This window comes from Nicotiana tabacum, chromosome 20, assembly GCF_000715075.1.
Source record: "Nicotiana tabacum cultivar K326 chromosome 20, ASM71507v2, whole genome shotgun sequence".
Taxonomy (NCBI): Eukaryota; Viridiplantae; Streptophyta; class Magnoliopsida; order Solanales; family Solanaceae; genus Nicotiana; species Nicotiana tabacum.
The window spans coordinates 69,261,834-69,283,647 of record NC_134099.1 but is presented as its reverse complement, the minus strand read 5'-3'; positions in this window follow the sequence as shown (position 1 = coordinate 69,283,647).

Genomic DNA, 21,814 nt, shown 5'->3' with positions numbered 1-21,814 from the left:
AATACTTCTTTTTTTACTAACTTATTAGATGTTTGTTCCAGTTAATAGTAGTATATCATGTGATATACTCATTTGTATATTTGGTACACACGGTTATAACTGTGACTATTTCTTATGTAAAATAGTATACCATCAGTAAATACTTTTTTTTCTAACTTATTAGATGTTTGTTTATTTAGTTGAATTTAAGGAATATGTCTCTTAACGACTTGGAGAATGAATCGACAGATAATGTTGATCAGAAGCACCTTAGTTCAGATGATGACTTTGTCGATCATCCACCAAAGAGCTTAAAAAGGCAAGGCAAAAGACAGGTGAAAAGGTAGGGCAAAAGGTAGGGGAAAGCTAAAATTGACTTGGACAATAAGGTGGCAGATAATGACTTTGTCGATCCTCCACCTCAAACATCAAAAATACAAAGCAAAGCTGTAAATGAATTAGAGAAGGAGCTGGTAGAGAATATTCATGACAAACGTCATAGTTCAAGGTATGCCTTTGTCGATCCTTCACCTGAAAAATAAAAAAAATAGTCTAAAGTTAAAAATGCCTTGCCCATAGGTAATGACTGAGATGTTTAGTTTAAGATTTTGGTAGATAGCCATGAGAAATTGAAGAACGCAATATTGTCATTGAAGAAGGAATATAAGGATGAACTAGTAGTTTTAAAGAATTATCTTGCCAAGAAATTTGTGGAGGTGTTCGATGCCATTGATTCAATTAAGAAGAGCAATTCAAAGGTATACTAGTATTCCTTTTTGTATTATTTTTCTATTTTTTTATAGTTCTAAAGTTAATAAAACTTTTTTGAAATTTCTTGTGTAGCACCAACACAACATAGATGTCGAAAAAGATAAAGATGGTTATGGTGATACTAATGAGTATGCGGTAGATAAAACAAAGAGAAAGAAGGTATAATAGTATACTGTTGTATTAGATGTTGGTATATTTTTGTGGTTTCAACATATTGATTATTTCATGTTAGTTGCAATTTTTTTTACCTGTTCTGTTATAAGAATTTAAAAAATGCTTCAATGTCTGGCTCTGGAGACGATGCCCATGATATCAATGAAAATGATGGCAATAATAATGAAGATGTGAATTTATAAGGGATCAAGGAAGGTACTTCTAGTACATAAATGCATAGTTCTATATTTAATTTTTTATGTTTATTTTTCTGATAGCTTGATGGATTTTATGCAACACCTGGCTAGTTGATATTGGAGTTAGTAAAACGACTTTAGGAAATATAGATGATGATAAGTGGTATAAAATGTGTGATTCAAAGGCTCATAATCAACATGTGAGTATGGTTAACAAACAACAACTGAAGATCTTCCATCTTGTCAGATGCCTAAACAGTCAAGTGATGAAAATGTTTCAGCTGTTGAGATTCATAAACAATCAACAACGGAAATGTTTGCAGATACAAGGTGTAACGACTCTGCCAGTTGTTTCGAGAGTTAGAGCTCCAATCCCCTATAAAGTTGGAGTAGGTACTTAGTATTGAATGTGATTTGTGTGCAAAAGTTGGAGTCAATCGGACATGGTTTGGTTGGTTTCAGCACATCAGTTGTCGAATTTGGAAGTTTCAAGTTTCTTAAGTTTGAATTGGAGGGTGAATTGTGATTTTAGCATTGTTGGATGTGATTTGCGGGCTCGACTAAGTTCGTATATTATTTTAGGGTTAGTTGATATGTTTGGTTGAGGTCCCGGGGGCCTCGGGTGAGTTTCGGGTGCTTAATGGATAGAAAATTGGACTTGTGCATAATCTGAAGTTGATGGTTTTTTGGTGTTTTCGTACCTGCGGTGGAAAGTCTATAGGTGAGGCCCCACAGAAGCGAGGAGAAGGGCGCATTTGCACTTTTGGTCATAGGAGCCTGTGAGCGCGGATGCGAGATGAGGGCTGCATCTGCATATCCGCAGATGCGGTGAAGTGGTCGCAGAAGCAGATTTGGGGAGGAAGCCAAGTTTCCGCAAAAGCGGATGGTGGAGCGCAGAAGCGCATCCCCAGATGCGGATATATGTGCGCTGGTGCGGAACCTGGTAGTTTAATGACACTCCACATGTGCAGATTTTTTAGCCGCAAATGCGGTACCGCGGAAGCGGGTAATTGACCGCAGGTGCGGTTTAACTAGCAGAAAAAAGGAAAAATCGAGGGTTTGATTTTATTCTTCATTTTTTGGACTTGAGAGCTCGGAATTTGGGGATTTCTTGAGGGATTTTCAGAGGAAGCTTTGGGATTTAGGCCATTCGGAGTCAGATATTCGTAGAAAGAGTATTGTGACGGATTGATTTGAGCTTGGTTCGAGGTAAATGGCTTGCCTAACCTTATATCGGGAACTCCCCGTAGGATTTGGTATTGTTTTGATGTGTGAGCACCCTGTACGTGAGGTGACGAGTACGTACACGGGCTATTTGTTGTAAAATTCCATTTTACTAAGTTATAACCTGTTTCTCCTTATCTGAACTACATTAGCATATGTAACTATCCTGTTTAGTTAGAATAGCATGCCTACGTATTTTAACAGCCTATCTGAACTCTATACAACATGTTTAGTGAAATTTCTTGTTTTCCTTGACTTGAACTTAGTCTAAACTGTAGGTTTTCTTGCTGTAACTGTTATTTCTATTGGTTGAGCTGCATTTACTTTGGGACTACGGAATGGTATTCCGGCAGATCCCCCTATTTTGCATATTTACTTTGGGACTACGAAACGGTATTCCGTTAGATCCCTATGTTCTGCATATTTACTTTTGAAGGATGGAACGGTATTTCGGTAGATCCCCTTGTTCTGCATATTTACTTTGGGACTACGAAACGGTATTCTAGGAGATCCTTTGCATATTTACTTTGGGACTACGAGATGGTATCTTGGGAGATCCCTTGTTGTTATCTCTGTGTTCTGAGCTGTTACCTTCCTATAATTTCATTCTTATTAAATTTAGATCTTTATTTTACTACGATATTTTATTCTATCTTGTTTTTATTATGTATATACCAGTAGGGCCCTGACCTGATCTCGTCAATACTCGGCCAAAGTTAGGCTTGGCACTTACTGGATACCGTTGTGGTGTACTCATGCCCTTCCCTGCACATGTTTTTCATATGCAGATCCAGGTACCGCTTATCAGCCGCATTATTAGTGAGGCGAGCCAGCTGTAGAGACTTTAAGGTATATCTACCACGTCCGCAGACCTCGAAGTCCCTATCTACTCTTCCCCATATCAAAAACTTATTGTATTCCCTTTTGTTAGACTCTGGAGTATAGAAATACTATTTTCATTCTGTAGTTTGTAACTTACGATATTCTGGGTTTTGGGAGAGTTATGTACATTTTGAGAGTGATTATTGTATATCCCGAGCGACATCTCAATTTTTTAATTAAAATTTACCTGTTAGTTGTTAGCTTTTATGTTTTCGTTTTATTTTCCCGCAAATATTAGGCTTACCTATTCGTAGATACTAGGTGTTGTCACAACTGTTCACGAAGGGAGAACTTGGGTCGTGACAAGTTGGTATCAGAGCTCTAGGTTCATAGGAGTCGTGAGTCACAAGCCGACTTATTAGAGTCTCGCGGATTGGTACTAAGACGGCTGTACTTATCTTTGGGAGGCTATGAAACTGTTAGGAAAGTTACGCTTCTTTCATTCCTATCGTGTGAGCTTATTGATCTCAGAGTTTGAACTTTTATCATTCCATTCTCTAGCAGATGGTGAGGACACAAACTGTAATTATCGATGATGCTACTCTCGGAGCAGGTGTCGCTAGAGGTAGAAGCCGATGAGGAGTATGTACCGCAGCTAGAGCACCTACTAGAGCAGCAGTAGAGGAGCCGACAGTAGCTCCGGTTGGGGGGACAGGTAATGGAGGCGCCTGTTGTTACCTATGGACTTTAAGAGACCTTAGCATAGTTTTTAAGCATGTTTAGTACATTGGTTCAAGAGAGGTTGATTTCGGTTGTACCAGCTACTTCACAGACCGGGGGAGGGATCCAAACTCCCGCCGCCCACACCCTAGAGTAGCGAGTTCATGTTGGTCAGGTTCTAGGTGTCATAGAGACACAACCTGTGGTCCCATTTCAGCAGGTGGTAGGGTTTGCTTGCCGGGTAAAGGACAGGTGGGTCCAGGAGAGAGAGGTCAGACGAGGTTAAGAGAGAGTAGAGGGAGGTAAGGAGACCTCGTATACCGGAGAGATCCACTGGTCCTTATTTTGGAGACAAGGTACGACATAGTAGAGGTTTTGTGGGTCAGCCAATTCAGTTTGTGTTTCAAGCTTCGCACAGTATTTCAGGTGTTCATGGGTCTCAAAGCACCCGTATCGCACAGTTCCCACAGCCACATCAGCAGCGAGGTTGTTTTAAGTGTGGCGACACTTACCATGTGGTAAGGATTTTCCCATGACTTAGGAGGGGTGCACCTTCACAGACTTCTCACGCACCGTGTGCCCTACCGGGTCCTCAAGCCATGACTCCAGCACCAGTTATTACTCCACATGCTCAGCCAACTCGAGGTGAAGGTTAGGGGAGGTAGAGGTCGCCCTAGAGGGGGAGGCCATGCCAAATACTATGCCTTTCCTGTCCGTACAAAGGTCATCGCTTCTGATTCTGTCATTATAGGTATTGTTCTAGTCTGTCATAGAGATGCATCAGTTCTATTCGATCCAGGCTCCACTTATTCCTATGTGTCCCCTTATTTTGCCCCGCATTTGGGCATATCTCGGGATTCCTTGAGTTCCCATATTTATGTGTCTAATCATGTGGGAGATTCTCTTATTGTGGACCACGTGTATCGATCGTGTTTGGTTGTTCTTAGTGGTTTTGAGACTAGAGCCGATTTATTATTGCTTAGTATGGTAGATTTTGATATTATTTTGGGCATGGACTGGTTGTCGCCCATTATGCTATTCTTGATTGTCACGCCAAGACCGTGACGCTGGCTATGCTAGGATTGCTATGATTAGAGTGGAGAGGTACCTTAGATTATACTCCCAGCATAGTTATTTCATTTCTTAAAGCTCAACGAATGGTTGAGAAGGGGTGGGACGCGTATCTAGATTATGTGAGAGATGTTAGTATTGATACCCATATGGTTGAGTCTGTTCTAGTAGTGAGGGATTATCCCGATGTATTTCCAGCCGAGCTTCTGGGCATGTCGCCCAACAGGGATATCGACTTTGGTATTAATTTATTGCCAGGCACTCAGCCCATCTCTATTCCTCCATATCGTATGGATCCTACCGAGTTGAAGTAGTTGAAGGAGTTGAAAGAACAACTATAGGAATTGCTTGATAAGGGCTTCATTCGGCCTAGTGTGTCACCTTGGGTGCCCCAGTCTTGTTTGTGAAGAAAAAGGATGGTTCTATGCGTATGTGCATGATTATCGCTAGTTGAACAAAGTTACAGTGAAGACATTGTATCCATTGCCTCGTATTGATGACCTATTTGATCAGTTATAGGGTGCCAGAGTGTTTTCCAAGATTGACATGTGTTCAGGTTATCATCAGTTGAAGATTAGAGAGCTAGACATGCCGAAGACTACTTTCAGGACTCGATATGGCCATTACGAGTTCCTTGAGATGTTATTTAGGCTAACTAATGCCCCAACAGCATTTATGCATTTGATCCACAGTGTATTTTAGCCTTATCTTGACTTGTCCCAAACCGTCCTCAGCTATAGAGATCCGGAGTTTTCTTGGTTTGGCGGGGCATTACCGTTGATTTGTTGAAAGATTCTCATATATTGCAGTGCCTATGGCCAGGCTAACCTAGAAGGGTGCTCCATTCAGGTGGATAAAGGAGTGTGAGGAGAGCTTTCAAAAGCTCAAGACAACTTTGACTACACCCCAGTATTGGTATTACCTTCAGGTTCGGGATCTTATATAGTTTATTGTGATGCGTCGCGAGTTGGCCTTGGCGCGGTGTTGTTGCAGGACCATAGGGTGTTTGCCTACGCTTCCAGGCAACTGAATGTGCATGAAAAGAACTATCATGTCCACGACCTTGAGTTAGCTACTATTGTCCATTCCTTGAAGATTTGGAGGCATTATTTGTACGGTGTCCTTTGTGAAATCTACACTAATCACTAGAGTTTGTAGCATCTGTTCAAGCAGAAGGATCTTAATTTGCATTAGAGGAGGTGGTTAGAGCTTCTTAAGGATTATGACATCACCATTTTGTACCACCCTGGGAAGGCCAACGTGGTGGCCGATGCTTTGAATCGCCGGGCAGAGAGTTTGGGGAGTTTAGTATATCTACCAACAGTAGGGAGGCCCATGGCATTGGATGTTCAGGTCTTAGCCAGCCAGTTTGTAGATTGGATATTTTTTAGCCGAGTCGAGTATTGGCTTGTATGGTCTCTCGGTCTTCTCTTTATGATCGTATTAGGGAGCATCAGTATGATGAACCCCATCTACTTGTTCTTAAGGACACGGTCCATCACGGTGATGCTAAGGAGGTCACTATTGGAGATGATGGTGCATTAATGATGCAGGGTAGGCTATATGTGCCTAATGTGGACAGTTTGCGTGAGTTGATTCTTTAGGAAGCTCACAGCTCATGGTACTCCATTCATCTGGGTGTCATAAAGATATATCAGGACTTGAGGCAACATTATTGGTGGTGTCGAATGAAGAAGGAGATAGTGGAATATGTGGCCAGATGTCTAAATTGCCAGTAGGTGAAGTATAAGCATCAATGATCGGGTGGTTGCTTTAGAAGTTAGAGATTCCGGAGTGGAAATAGGAGAGAATCACTATGGATTTCATTGTAAGACTCTCACAGACTTAACGGAAGTTTAATGCAGTATGGGTGACTGTGATAGGCTGACCAAGTCACCTCATTTCCTTCTTGTGATGACTACTTATTCTTCCGAGCAGTTGGCTCGAGTTTATATCTGTGAGATTGTTAAACTTCATGGTGTGCCAGTATTTGTCATCTCTAATCGGGGTACGTTATTTACATCATGGTTTTGGAGAGCAGTACAACATGAATTGGGTACTCGGTAGGGGTTGAGCACAATATTTCACCCTTAGACGGACAGGCAGTCCGAGCGTACTATTCAGATTCTTGAGGATATGCTCTGTACGTATGTAATAGAATTTGGAGGTTCTTGGGATCAGTTCTTGCCACTTGCGGAGTTTGCCTACAATAATAGTTATCAGTCCAACATTCAGATGGCACCATATGAAGCTCTGTATGGTAGGCGGTGTCGGTCCCCAGTGGGTTGGTTTGAGCCTGCCGAGGCTAGATTATTGGGTACAGACTTGGTTCAGGATACCTTGGAGAAGGTTAAGGTGATTCAGGATAGACTTTGCACAACCTAGTCTAGACAGAAGAGTTATGCGAACCAGAAGGTTCGCGATGTTGCATTCATGGTTGGAGAGCGGGTCTTGCTTCGGGTTTCACCTATGAAGGGCGTTATGAGGTTCAGAAAGAGGGGAAAGCTTAGCCTAAGGTTTATTGGGCCCTTTGAGGTGTTGCGGTGAGTTGGGAAGGTTGCTTATGAGCTTGCCTTACCTCCCAGCCTAGTAGGAGTTCAACCGGTTCTTCATGTTTCGATTCTCTAGAGGTACCACGGTGATCTGTCTCACGTGTTGGATTTTAGCTCAGTCCAGTTGGACAAGTATCTATCTTATGTCAAGGAACCAATTGCTATTTTGGACAGGCAGGTTCGAAAGCTGAGGTCAAAGAACATTGAATCAGTAAAGGTTCAGTGGTGGGTCAGCCGGTCGAGGAGGTAATGAGGCGACTGGGGAGATAGAGCAGGTTATGTGCAGCCATTACCCTCATCTTTTCACCACTTCAAGTATGTCTCTATGCTCGTTCGAGGACACACTTAAGAGGGGGGGGATGTAACGACCCGACCGGTCATTTTGAGAGTTAGATCCCCGATCCTCTATAAACTGCCTTCCCTATATCTATTTTTGTTATTGTGACTTGTCGGGAGGTATTATTTTTGTGTTTGGAAGTGTTTGGGGCACTTAGTCCCTAAATAGAGGTTTAAGCCTTAGGATTTGGACCGTAGTTAGAACTGTGTGAACATGATGGAATGGAGTTTCATTGATTCCGTTAGCTCTATTGGGTGATTTTAGGCTTAGGGCGTGTCCGAATTGTATTTTGGAGGTTTGTAGCTCGTTTAGGCTTGAAATGGCAAAAGCTGGTTTTGGAGATTTGGAACGGTAGTGGAATTTTTGATATCGGGGTCAGATTTCGATTTTGGAAGTTGGAGTAGGACCGTAGTGTTGAATGTGACTTATGTGCAAAATTTGGGGTCAATCGGACGTGGTTTGGTTGGTTTCGACATCAGTTGTCAAATTTGGAAGTTTCAAGTTCCTTAAGTTTGAATTGGAGGGTGAATTGTGATTTTAGCATTGTTGGATGTGATTTTCGGGTTTGACTAAGTTCATATAGTATTTTAGTATTGGTTGGTATGGTTGGTTTAGGTACAGGGGGCCTAGGGTGAGTTTCGGGTGCTTAACGGATGAAAAATTGGACTTGTGCATATTCTGAAGTTGTTGGTTTTCTGGTGTTTTCGCACCTGCGGTGGAAAGTCTGCAGGTGTGGCCCTGCAAAAGCGAGGAGAAGTCACAGGTGCTCTTTTGGTCATGAGATCTTTTGAGCACAGATGTGAGATGAGGGCCACATCTGCGCATCCGCAAATGCGGTGAAGTGGTCGCAGAAGTTATAACTTGTTTCTTCTTATTTGAATTACACTAGCATATGTAACTATCCTGTTTAACTAGAATATCATGCCTACATGTTTTAACTATCTGTCTGAACTCTTGGCAGCATGTTTAGTGAAATTTCCTGGTTTTTCTTGACTTGAACTTAGTCTAAACTGTAGGTTTTCTTGCTGTAATTGTTATTTCTGTTGGTTGAGCAACATATTTACTTTGGGACTACGGAACGGTATTCCGGTAGATCCCCCTATTCTGTATATTTACTTTGGGACTATTGAACATTATTCTGGTAGATCCCTATGTTCTGCATATTTACTTTGGGACTACTGAACGGTATTCCAGTAGATCCCCTTGTTCTGTATATTTACTTTGGGACTACGAAACGGTATTCTGGTAGATCCCCCTGCACATTTACTTTGGGACTACGAGACGGTATCTCAGGAGATCCCGTGTTGTTATCTCTATGTTCTGAGCTGTTACCTTTCTATAATTTCATTCTTGTTAAATTTTGGTCTTTATTTTACTGCGTTATTTTATTCTGTCTTGTTTTTATTATGATATACCAGTAGGGTCCTGACCTGATCTCGTCATTACTCGACCGAGGTTAGGCTTGACACTTACTGGGTACCGTTATTTTTATTATGTATATACCAGTAGGGACCTCTCGCATCTGCGCTCAGAGGCGAGCCAGCTGTAGAGACTTCAAGATATATCTGCCACGTCCGCAGACCTCAGAGTCCCTATCTACTCTTCCCCATATCAAACACTTTTGTATTCCCTTTGTTAGACTCTGGGGTATAGAAATATTGTTTTCTTTCTGTAGTTTGTGACTCACGATATTCTGATTTTTTGGAGAGTTATTATATTTTGAGAGTTATTATTGTATATTCCGAGCAACATCTCAATTTCTTATTAAATTTTACCTGTTAGTTGTTAGATTTTATGTTTTCGTTTTATTTTCCCACAAATGTTAGACTTACCTAGTCGTAGAGACTAGGTGCCGTCACGATGGTTCACGGAGGGAGAACTTGGGTCGTGACACAAGGTTGGGATGACCGACTCTCATATTGAGTCTCAAATTCATAAACTATCTTCTGGGATTGCGAATCAGTCCATAGGTGTATGTCCTGTAATGTGTTCTATGTCAAATTGCTCTACAACTGAAGGTGCCGCAATATCGTCTTTGCCGATTTAGTCAACATGTGAAGAGGTTTAAGCTCATATGGTTTCAGATGACTCAAGTCAAGAAGATGCATCAGGAATGAGAAAACCTGATGTACCCCGGGCTGTTGTAAAAGGGGACCACCCTTTTAAAACCTCAATTACAAAAGAAGTTCCTCTATTAGTTAGTCATCAGTTTTCTCAGTTTGTTGAAAGAAAGTTAATTGTAATTCGCAGTTAATATTACAGTTTTACTTATGGTTGATTGTATTTTTTTGTAATAATAGTTTCGATTAGTTTATTTATACATTTATTAAATCTTCAGGAAGAAGGTATGTGAAAAGAAGTATGATATACGTGAGCAAGAGTTTGATCTTAGAGTTGCATAAATAGCTTAGAGCACATTGTTTTTTTACTACACTATGCTGGTGTAGGTATCAGTTCGACGGTATTTAAATAAACATTATTTTTTATTTTGTTTAGATGAAAGGTATGTGTATGTATTAGAGTAATGCTTTTTTCTTTTGAATCATATTAACGTGATATTCTACTACCTCCGGAAAAAAGCTAAATAGTGGAAATGTGAGGATGACAACGACTGACAAATTTTTTCAGTTGTAGCATTCAAGAGTTGTCCGCTAAATCAACTTCAACGAGCACAAATTTAAGAAACAAGATGCTCGACTTGATAAAGAAATTAAAAGATTATATATTTGGGTATTACATTCTTTGTAACACCCCATGGGTCGATATTGATTATGTGCTTATGCCAATTAATGTGAAAATTGTATGGCATTGGGTATTGGGCGTCCTATCTTTTTATTATGGGTACATTTACATATACGACTCTATGGGATTTGCAAGTCATGATGCAGTTGTTCGTGAAGCGTTGCAGTCATTTGCTGTCTTAATAGCATTATTGCTGGCCGCTACTCCATTTTATGAGCAAAGACATGACATTGCAAGGGATAGCTCTCATTATCTGGGGAAAGAGACTAGCTGATCCATTTTCTCTTTTACCAGTGAACGACTTACCTGAACAGGAAAAAGCGTAATTGGTTATGTTGTTTTATATAATCTGCTTCAATTTTTGCTATTTTATTGTTATCTTATATCTTTTTTATTTATGTTTTTGTATGTAGTGATTGCGGTATATATGTTTGTGCATTTGTGGAGTATTTCATTGAAGGTAAGAAGATTCCTGCAAACAACGACATCTTTGATTCTGAATGTCTTCGAACCAGATTTGAAACGTTATTGTACTATTATGGATAGAAGAAGTAGGTAAAAAATCTAGTTAGTGAAGATGAAGCTACTGGAAGATTGGACAAACCTTGTGTTTTCAAAAGCCGGGTGTTAGTGATGGTGTTGATTTAATTAGTACTCTAATACAACTTTTTGGAAAAGTAGTATTATAGTTGTGAGCATTGCAAAAATACATGTGTTTTAGGAATTTTTGGGTTTTTTGCTTTTGAGTATGGTATATGCAAACACTCTGTTGTAATTGTGCTCCTTATACAACCGTTACCTTATGCTAATCTCATAACTTTTTCTATGCTTCTATAATTTTCTTTGGTCTATTAATGTTAAAGATATACCAAGACCACTAGGAATACAAGTTATTATAGTACACTCTGTTGTTATACGAAAGACTTACTGGAAATACTAGTAATGATCAAGGATATTAGAATATTATCATGGTATACTACAGTACTAGTTATTATAGTATACTATGTAATTATACCAAAGACTCACTAGGAATACCAGTCATCATGATGGTATACTACTGGAAATATTTGTATACCAGCACTATGGGAATACCAGTGATCATGGTATAATATGTTATACAAGGGGGAATATACTCTAAAGTATACCATCATTAATGGGAATAATGGTATACTCTTTAATATACAAGACACTTGGCAATGCTAATAAACCTGGTATACTCCATTACTGGTAAAATTTATAGTCCACCAAATATAATGGGAATACCAGTAACCATGGCATACGAAGAATAGTAGTATACCAACACTAAGGGGAATACCAGTAACCATGTCATACTTTGTAGTATACTAAAACTACTGAGAATATCACTAATCGTAGTATACTCTGTAGTATACCAAGATTGGGAATAATGATATACTCCATAGTATACCAAGACCCTTGGCAATGCCAATAAACCTGGTATACTTTAGAGTATACCAACACCCCAGGTAATACCCGTCACGACCCAAAGCGATGGGCTGCGATGGGCATCCGGTGTCTTACTCAACCGAGTACCAACGTAACATATCTTTCTTATCGTACTGTCATTGGTAACTGGGCCAATATGGCCACAACTTGTAATATATAACTATAAGTGGGAAAGCACTGTATCAATGAACCATCTTTCTTAAAACATAAATACATACGGGTCGTCAAAGCCTCTGATATACTGTACAAAATGAACCTCTATCTATAAAGCCTCTAAGAGTATTTGACATCAAATGGTATAGGGCACCGGCCTACCCATAAGTCTGTAGCAAAATCTGACACGATGACTCATAAACTCGACTGCACTCCGAATGAGGTGGAGTCTTATCGATCCTTCGCTGAATGCTAACATCGTCTACTATGAGGGCTCATCAAACTGATTGTCTATACTTGCAGGCATGAATGTAGCATCCCCAACAAAAGGACGTCAGTAAGAATAATGTACCGAGTATGTAAGGCACATAAATAAGTATATAAAAGACATGGAAGAAACATGGAGTAAATGACTCAACCTGTAAGTCTGGATAACTCTGTAAATCATGAAATACTTATAGTGTCATGCATATGCGTATAAATGTCATGTCGTGCATAGGTACATGAGTTCATTACATCATCAAGCCTCTGAGGGCATCTCATCATATCATTTCGGCCACTGTGGGCAAAATCATCAACGTATACCAGCTGATCAGGTGATGGTGCGTATATAACGCCGTAACCTTTTTCCATATTCTATATACATATAATATACATATATACGCGTATATAACGCCATCTGGCTATGGGTCAATGTGCATGTATAAATGAATGCAATGCATGAGAATTATGTCAATAAAATCTTTCGGAACGGTATAAGACCATTATGCCTCTCATTAATATCATGAAATAATCTTTATCAACTTACATATTTTCTGAGACTCATGAACAGACGATAGAATAATAAGACATATGTGGAATCAAGAACATAAGAATCTCTGCTATTTTTATGAATAGAGTTATTTACGAAAGTTGTGCATTTTCTCGTTTAGTTTGTATCAAACGGATCATGCCAAAAAGAAAGAAGGGATAGCCTTAACATACCTGAACCGTTTCTCTTGACAATCCCTCTAGCATACGTCTTTTGTGATAAAACACGTAACAACATATCAAAGTTGTCACGCCCCAAAACTGAGGAGCACGACCGGCGCTCAACCGAGTAAACCCGACTGAGCAAGCCTGTTAGATTTCATTCTACCCTAAACTAACTCATGAATAAAGACCACCCACAATATTTTTAATTTAATCTCCAATACCAAACACCACCCACAACCTGTCTACGGAGCCTCTAAATACAACTAAAGAGTAATATGGAAATACCGGCAACAAGGCTACGGCTATACCTCAAAATACAAAGTACATGATAAACAATGATACAGGACCCCAAAGTGAAGTGGGGCTCACCAAGCGGCTGAAAAGAGGATGCGCCGCTAGCTGCGACCAACACTGTATGCTAAGGAACCACCTATATCCATTTAAAGATGTAGCGCCCCCGGCAAAAGGGATGTTAATACAGTTGAATAGTACTAGTATGTATGGCAAACACAAATCTTAATAGAATGAATTGTGAAAACAAATAGAATGAATTGTGAAAACAAATAGAAGGCAGTTAAAATAATCAATAAGTACTTCACAGGATTACAAGGAAACACTAAATAAGGACCACATCGTTCTGATTCAATCTTTTCATCTCTTTAGGTTATATAATCTTTAGTGCCAAGTGCCACAACCCATAATGCCACCGTATTTTTACACAAAGTTCGGTCTCGGCCCGACCGCCTAAGCCATACCAAGTGAGACATACCCAAATTCACAATGATAATTAGAAATCCAACATAAATGCCACCATGTGTACATCATGGCGTCTGATTTCGGCCCGATCGGCTAAGCCGTATCAAGTGAGACGTAACCATATTCAGAATTTCATTCACAATGCCACCGTGTTCTTACATGGAGTCCTGTCTCGGCCCGACTGGCTAAGCCATCTCACTTGGGACATAACCTCTTTCAATTATCTATTTAATTCACATTTCTTTCCATCTTCTATTACATGGCACAAACAACCCTATTTATTAAGTAGTTCTTGGCACTTGGACACATTTTATAATTCTAGTCTTTCCCTTTTTATTTGTTTGAATAACATTATCATTCATGTCAATAAGTTCTATCACATACGGAATTGCACACATAAGGAAAAGAGCTTGGAAATCATAACCACGTTCTCAAATATCATGATTACATGGTAAACATTTAGAACAATTACAGAACATAAATCTTTCAACCCAACACATTAAGGCAATCAACTCTAGCATGATCAAGTCAAAAACTTACACCAATTATTCAGACACCAAGAGTTCAATTATAAGAAGAAGATGGTTAGCCATACATACCTCAATAGAGCTTTTAAGAAAATTCTACTTTTTGAAGTCATCTTAAAACGGTTGAGTCGATGCTCATTTCATAATCTATTCACATTTTCTCATGTCATAGGCATCACCAGGAACAATTATAACTCAAGTTCTTGGCACATTGGCCGCACTCTATTTCCCCAATTTATTTAATTTGTTTCAAACATCTTCACATATTACCAACAACTAGACACAATCAATCAAATACATTTAGTATACATAAGAGCAATTAGGAGTATCAACCATATCGAGTTTTCTCACATAATTTGGCATACTAGCCTTTATTTGAAACACGACTCAAAGCTGTAATGTTTAAATACACAACTCATACTTAACTCATACTTAGAATATATATATCTTTATTCATAAGGCTCATTTTGGAATAGTCATGTTTATGGGTAATAACCCGGAATATAAGATTTATGAACTTTGAGCTAACCATGCTTGAACTTATTAAAACATATATGGAATTTGATTCCAAGAGAGAAAGTTTAGCCAAGATACCTTATTTAAGCTTTCATTAAGTTACTACAACGTTCCGGAAATTCTAGCAATCCCAATTTACTTCGAGACATAACAAAATCGAACACAAATTAGGAAGATATTCATGGTTTCAGCTCATTTGAGCATTTTATCAAACACTAGTTATGCATCTTGATTTCAAAGCTCTTCTACAAGATTTCCTTCATTCCCCAACCCAATCTTTACTTATTTGTGTTCAACAATCTTCTCACAAACCTAGTTTGTACATGCATGTATACTTAATACTATTACACCCAAGAATCATACCTCAATAACCTATTTTATACCCCAAACTCGAAAATAAATTCTAGTGTATAGAACCTTACCTCTTAGATGTAGATCTTGTGATTGGTTTCCTTGATTCTTGAAGATTGATGAAAGATTGAATGGTTATAATGCTAGGCTTCCTCCTTCTCTCTCTAAAATGCTCTCACTTCTCTCTGTATTTAGTATAAAATAGCCCCAAATGAAGCCCCAAAGCTTATTTATCAAAGTGGGTTCGGATATGAAAATTTTCAAAAATGACCCCCGAAGTCAAATATGTGGTGCAATTATGCTATAGCATAATCGATATGTTGGTAGCAGACTTGCAACATAATCATTATGCGATAGCATAATTGACAGCATAATCAATTATGCGACAGCATAATCAACGTGCGACAACATAATTTTTGCCCGACTCTACTTCACTATGCGATGCGTATGCGGTCCGCAGAGTCATTTTGCGATCACGAAATTGATCGCAAATCCAGCCTTTGGTAATTTGTACATAACTTTGTGTAGGAATGTCCAAATGATGAGCGGTTTGAAGCGTTAGAAACTAAACTCGAAGATCTTTCATTTGATAGGTTTTTCATCACATAAAACCTTATATATATTTAGATATGCTCGTCCAAAGTGTGGACTTGGGCAAACTCATTTAGAATTTTAGCCTATTATGAAATTTTCCAATTTAACTTAGACTTAGGCCTTTCCTTGGACCCCAAATTACTTATTATATGACTTATACACTTATTTACCAAATCCAATTGATATCCATCATGTTAATAGAACCTAGAATATTATAATTAGCCTACCTGGCACCACAAAATCCTAAATTACTTAGCAAAATTTTCCGGGGCATTACAGAAGTAGGGGAAAATCCATATGATAATCTTGAGAACGATTACACCGTACTCCTTAAAATTGCAAAATCCCACGCTATATAGTGTAAAATGGTCTTCGTATGAAATGTTTTGAAACAACTATGTTGTTATTGCTATTCATGAACCTTGTTGAAGCTTTCCTTCTTAATTTTATATATGAGAGCAAATTATTTTGGGTGAATTAGAAAGGTTATCTCAATCCTTTAGGTGTGGGCCCCACTAGGATGACTAAGCCACCAATCTTTCTTCATTTGCCACCTCATAACATGGACTTTAAGAGTCATAAGTTGGCTGCCACGTTAAGGTTTATCGAAAACCTTAATTAATCACTCACTAATTCTTAATTAACTTGTTAATTACCCCACTAACCAATAATTAATCAATTATCCACATAATTAAGAATTATCTCAAATTACTTAAAATACTACTCACTTTTAACACACTTTATGTACCCTACTATCGTGGTCATGGGATACCTTGCATGTCACTAGTCCATAAATACTGGGTATTATAGCTCGAATCGTATTTTATCCCAAATCGACAACCTTCATCGAAACTTATTTTCTTTGATTCGTTTATCCTTTAACATTTAAGGCACTTACTTATCGCCTGAATAAATAGCACAAATGCTTAAGATAATCTCATCCCTGAATCAACATTGATTAACTAATGATGAAACTTTAACGTACGAAAATGCGGGATGTAACATTTCATTTTTGAGCTTATATAAATTTACTTATGGCGTACTTCCACGTACGAAAACATGGAGTGTAACGTTATTCCCGCATTTGGAACATTCGTCCTCGAATATTGACTGATGCACTTACCATTTTCATAACCTATGTCTTCCGAATACTTTAGTACTCTCCTTGCCATCTAGGCAACTGTTCTATCACTTCGATTTATCGTTATTGAGGCCTGCTACCAAACTCCAGGTTATTCTTGTTGCTTATCCTATATGTATATATCTAAGTCCTTTAACACTTCTTCATTACTGTTCATCTTAAGACTGATGGCCCAATCTCTTCTCATACTTTGTAAATTTTATCTATCTATTGTTAGTTCACCCCAATGTTGATCTACAATCTACCACTAATAACTTGAAACTTCTTATGTAATACATTGTCACTAGGGCTTACGTCTCATTAGGAAATATCTGAAGTGGCTTGCCTAATCCACCTAGGGGCGATACTATACTTCAATAACCATATTCCATAGCATCCTAATGTGATTCTCCTTATGAGGGTTTAATCCTCTACAATTCATCAAATCATTACTCAATCGAAGGCTTAAACGTCATCCTTTATTTATCGCAATTACACCCTCATTCTATTACCAGGGCGTCATTCCATCTCTCCTAAATGCTATTAGTCTTAGACTCCTTTGAGTTCGTTTAGGCTATGCTGAGCTTTCTTGCCACGACCCAAACCGATGGGCAATTATGGGCACCGATACCTTACTCAACCGAGCACCAACATAACGTATAATTCTTATTACATTATCATATACATGTGACATACGAGCCTAATAGGCCAACATAATAATTTATAAACTCAAAACATAGGCTGACAAGGCCGTACAATCTTTTGCGTACACGACATATGTCTACAAGCCTCTAAGAGTGCATAAATGTCATAAAGGTCCGGACAGAGTCCCGCCATACCAAACAATACACGTCTAAATCATACTAACCAAACAAGCAACTCCGAAGCAAATGGAGCGCACCAACATCTTCTGCTGAGCTGATAGCCTATTTGGAGGGCTCTCGACCTGTCTATTAGGACTTGCGGGCATGAAACGCAGCGTCCCCAAGCAAAAGGGACATCAGTACAAAAATGTACCAAGTATGTAAGGCACATAAATAAGTACATAACAGAAATGGAAGAAACATAGAGTAATTGACTTAACTATAAGTCTGGATAACTCTGTAAATCATAAATTACTTTTAGCATCATGCATATGTGTATGAATTTCATGTCATGCATAGGTACATGTTTCATAACATCATCAACCTCTGAGGGCATCCCATCATATCATATCGGCCACTGTGGTCAAAATCATCATTGTATTCCAACTGATAAGGTGTTGGCGTATATAACGTCATAACCATTCTCATATTCCATATACATATATATACATACATATATACACGTATATAACGCTGTCTGAGTAATATTTCAGCCATTGTGGGCAAAATCTCTCTCTCTCTCTCTCTCTCTCTCTCTCTCTCTCTCTCTCTCTCTCTCTCTCTCTCTCTATATATATATATATATATATATATATATATATATATATATATATATATATATATATATATATATATATATATATATATATATATATATATATATATATATATATATATATATATATATATATATATATATATAACGCCACCAAGTCATGGGTCAATGCACATGAATACAATGCATGAAAAGTACGTTAATAAAATCTTTTGGAGCTTCATAAGACCATTTTGCCTTTAAGTAATATCATAAAGTAAACTCTTTTCAACTTTCGTATTTTTTTGAGACCCATGAACATATGATAAAATATTATGACACACGGAAATTCAAGAACATAGATATCTTTAATATTTCTATGAATAGAGTCATTCATGGAATTTGTGCATTTGCACGTTTCGTTCATATCATATGGATCATGCCAAAAGAAAGAAGAGATAGCCTTAACATACCTGGAGTAGATAAAACTCCGTATAATACTCTTGGAGAAGATTGTACGTACTCCTTTAGGATCGTAAATTTTACGTTGCTACGATTCTACCAAATTCTCGTTGGAACCGTGTTGCTGCACATTGGATTAAACTTAAAATTGCAGGAACTAAATTCAAATAGTTACTGTTATTGAGACCTTGAACCAGGATATGAAAGTGTTTCTATTAAAATGGCTACTATTCTTGGTTGATTTGGGACTTTGAAAGTATTCTAACATTTTTCCCCATCTTTTATGAAGGAAAATGTTTCTGATCTTTCCATGTAATTGAACCTAAGAAGGAATGGAGATAAGACTTATTCAAGTCTTATGTTAGTAAGATTTTTAATATGACTCTAAGTAGCCACATGGCATAATAAATGTCCTTACATTGCCACATGGCATGATAACTAATGAGTCATTTTTGTCATGGTGGATTTTTTGTAACACTGTAGATGGGTATATTTTATAAATTTTTATCCACTTATTAGTTAACTAGGTAATGTTATGTTACCCGGTAATTAATCAGTTATCCGCATAATTTAAAATTTTTCTCAAATTACTTAAAATTCTATTTATTTTTAATATATTTTATACATCGTACTACTGTGGTCATATGGTACCTTGCATGGTACTAATTCATAATTATCGGGTATTATTGCTTGACCCGTATTTTACCCCAAAATGCCAAACTTGGACGAAAATTTATTTGCTTTGACTTGCTTCCCCTCTCACCTTCACGAATTTACTTTTTACTTGTTTGAATTAGCATAATGGTTATAATCTAAAAATAATCTCATTCCCGAACTTACGTCGATTAACTTACGACGAAACTTTAAGGTACAGAAAATACGGAATGTTATATCTCATTTTTCGAGCTTCCTTCAATTTACTGATGGCGTACCTTCATGTATGAAAATATAGGGTGTAACATCATTCCCCCATTTGGAACATTCATCCTCGAATGTTGACTGATGCACTTATCATTTTCATAACTTATGGCTCTTGCGAATACTTTAGTACTCTTTTTGCCATCTAGGCAACTGTTCTATGAATAAGTCAAAAGGACAGGGTATTCCCTCCCTTTAGGCCTCTTTCCCATGCCATGACTTGTGATCAAATTCCTTCCAATCTCATAACTGTTGCTACCTCCCATAATGCAGCTTCTACGATACTAACCTTGTAAGTGTGCTTATGCGACTCTCTTCTCCTTTTCCTCCAGTTTTTAACCAATCCTGAAGTTCTTCGCTTTTTGTCGAACTTACGAATATTGCTATATCTTATTTTATAGATGTAGTTATCCATTCATATGACTTTACTACATCTACATAGGTCATACTATATCATAACTCTTACCTTGACTTCTCGTTACTGAGGTCTGCTACCATATCCCAGGTTACTTTCATTGCTTATCCCATACGTATAAATCTATGTCCTCTAATGCTTCCACATTACTGTTCATCTTAAGAATGATGGCCTAATCTCTTCTCATACTTTATAACTTTTATCCATCCACTGTTGATTCACTTCAATTTTGATCCATAATCCACCCCTGATAACTTAACCTTTTTGTAATATTGCTGCTAGGATTCATGTTTTATCGGGAAACATCTGAAATGATTAGATTGATCCACCTGGGGCGATACCCTACTTTTATAACCATATCTCACGACATTCCAATGTAATTTACCTTGCGTGGGTATTTTAATCCTGTCCAATTCATGAGATCCCTTTCTTTTATTCGTCAAATCATTACTCAATCGAAGACCCAAACGTCATTTCATTTTTTTCTATAATAATTACACCCTCATTCCATTAACAGGGAAACATTCCATCTCTTCTGAATGTTATTAGTCTTAGTCTCCTTTGAGTTCATTCAGGCCATACTGAACTTTCTATAACTTAGAGAAACCATTAGCTTTCTTGTTTTTATGGGTTTCAATCCCGAGGACTTATCCGTTCTCATCACCCTTTCACTTGTCTTTCCTCATCCTTACTCATGTTTCGTTAAAACTTTGTCGCTCTACTATACTTTAACTTAGGACCTATACATATCTATTTATTCTATCCGCGGACTTCCTTCAACTTGCTTGCACTATAGATTTCCTTATGTTATTCTGGAACATCAAGTGAGACATCACATCATCTCTAACTATACTTTACTATAATAATCAGACTTTTCAATACCTAGACCATAGGTTGGAAGATATGCTACTGATGCCACTGCTATCATTCCTGGATATTGAATCCTCACGCTTATAGACTTCTATCCGAAGTATGGATTATTTACGATCTTCTGTCTTTGAGTATCTCGTACGTTGTTCACCTTTACCTTACTTACCTTAGAATTTTGCATCGTATCTTCTATCTCTTTCATGACCTTCCCTCCACATCGGTATAATTCACGTCTATAACTTGAAGCTCTATTATAATTCTCGCACCTCTGCTACATATACTATCCTATGGGAGCTTCGTACTGACTTCTTATAAGGGAGGTACTTCTTCTAACTGGCTTTCTTGTAGAGACATTATAGATTATGGTTGTTATGTTATTTCTCTTGAACATATGATATTAAGAGTGATTCTATCATATTCTCAAGCACAACTTCTATAATTTTTCTAGGTCCAATAATCAGACTATTGATTTACTTGGGTGATGTGATTCTTTAGCTTCCATTTCCTCCCGATCAGCCTTTATGTAGGTTTAAGCTACCTTTCGATTTGTGTCTCATGGTATCAGTTATTACCTTAGTCTTTCATGGGTGTTATGGAATATCCATGATACAATCTTTTAACAATTCAATCATTTGTCTATGCCCTGGGCTCAATTCTTTTTTTAACTTATATCGGAGTATTCTATGGCTTTATGATTTCTAACAAATATAATGCTCCAAAATCTTGA